This window comes from Rhagoletis pomonella, unplaced genomic scaffold (assembly GCF_013731165.1).
Source record: "Rhagoletis pomonella isolate Grant_MI unplaced genomic scaffold, Rhpom_1.0 Rhpom_scaffold_00007, whole genome shotgun sequence".
Classification (NCBI taxonomy): Eukaryota; Metazoa; Arthropoda; class Insecta; order Diptera; family Tephritidae; genus Rhagoletis; species Rhagoletis pomonella.
The window spans coordinates 34,511,082-34,512,932 of record NW_023458561.1 but is presented as its reverse complement, the minus strand read 5'-3'; the positions used below and the strand labels follow the sequence as shown (position 1 = coordinate 34,512,932).

At 37.2% G+C, this 1,851-nt stretch overlaps 1 protein-coding gene across 1 annotated transcript in view; it reads right to left on the bottom strand.

The window, feature by feature from the left end:
* Nucleotides 1-1,232, bottom strand: part of LOC118742685 (G protein alpha o subunit) — a gene marked incomplete in the record, with an annotated part of 381,368 nt that extends 380,136 nt beyond the window's left edge. The window contains 1 exon segment of the mRNA XM_036474943.1: nt 400-1,232.
* Nucleotides 1,233-1,851: the final 619 nt, after the last annotated feature.

Genomic DNA, 1,851 nt, shown 5'->3' with positions numbered 1-1,851 from the left:
TAGCCGCACCGCTACCAGTCGTTCTGTAGGTACTAACTACCGCCACCCGGCACCGCCTCTAAAAAAAACTCTTTCCATACGTTTGCGTTTCTTTTGAGACGACGCCACTGCATCGATTTTGTTCTATCTTAACAATTAAATTAATCACTTTGCATCTACTTTTCAATTTGTTTAACATAAGTAGGAGAAAAAATGCGATGATTTTTTTTCCAATGGAAAAACGCGTATGCGATTTTCACTGAATACACATCTGGCGTTTCCACCTAGCCCATAATGTGCGACTTGTGTGTACATGGTTGTTTGTGTGTGTATTTGTGTGTAGTTGGTGCACGATTTTGCGGCTGGTGCTTCGCTGGTCTTTGGTTTTTTGTAGTCTTTTTTCCAAGCACTTCCACATACATTATCACAGCACTAGCAACGTTTTCTTCAATTACCACTATGCACTTGCACTTTTTACCAATTTTTATTGATAAATTCCAATTAATACAATTCGTTTTGCTGGAGTAATTCACAAATTTCTTCGAGCACTCGACTTTTTAATGTGTAACCCGCCCGCAAACTTTTTCAACTCTGCTACTGCGAATGCGACTGCTCCTTGTGTTGGGTGCTCTCTCACGCGTTGCGGCGCGGCGCTTGTTTGCACATTTGTTCTTTTCCTGATTGGGCGCTCTCTCTCGGTGCGCTTGACAGTTGATGCTTGTGTCGCTCTTGTTGAATTCGAATCTTCGAAATCGATATTCGGTTGTGCTGTGTGCAATGCGATGGGCGCTGCCAGACTTGGGTGCATCTCGGGCTGCCAGATGTTTAATAGTTTTTTTTTCTAAACGATTTCTTTGTTAAGGCGAGTTGACCTAAATTTTAGTACCTAATCTAATATTCCAGTGGACATTTCCAGCACTTGTGTAATTTGGGAAAACAATTGCTAAAACTGTGTAAACGAGTTCGTTTGACAACTAAAATTGTTTGAAAATAAGTAAAGAATAAGGCCCGCTCAGCTAAAAAAAGAAAAAGTGGGCTTGCTCCTCCTTCTTCCATTGATTGTAATGGTATAAAAAATGTTTGGTGCAAATTAGGGGCAGTCCAATGATTTTAGAAAAATAATCTTTTAAAAATATATACACTTTCACATTTACCACCCACTTGCACCGCCAACTTTAATTTACAGCAAAAAAATGTATACCATCACAATCAGAAACAAGTAATTTTTAGCAAAAAAAAAAACGATTAAAAAATATATATATACATATATATGTATTTCATGATCCAATGATCGGATCTAAACCAGATTAGTATGGGACCACCTCTGAGACACTACCTTTCCGATGCAAAAAGAATCGGTTGACGTGGTCCAAAAATATGCGGTAACATACATAAAAAAAGGAAAAAAAAATATTTCGACGAACTGATAACCTCCTCCTTTTTTGGAAGTTGGTTAAAAAGGGCCGAGCCACGTCCACTTTATCTTTTTTTTTTCTAGCTCGACGGGCCCTTATCTTTCCTTGTGCCAAAATCAAAAATATTTAAACAGACATTTTTCTGAATATTTTCTTTTTTGTGCCATAGCAACGATATGAATTAATTAAGGCCGACCAAAAAATTATCCATCACTCAAAAACTAACAGTTCTCTTGAAGAAAAATTTTAAATTCTTGGTTGCATTTTTTTCGCCGATGATTTCAATAAACAAGATCTTTAAATTTATAAACTTGGGCGATTTTCTAATGAAAAGTGTACGTAAATACTCGTTTACTACAGTGTCAGAGTCAGTGAAATTGGCAGCTTTCTGCAAATTTGCATTCGGGCAGAAACTTGCAAGTTTCTATTATTGAGAGAGAAGTTTAGGAATGTTTTT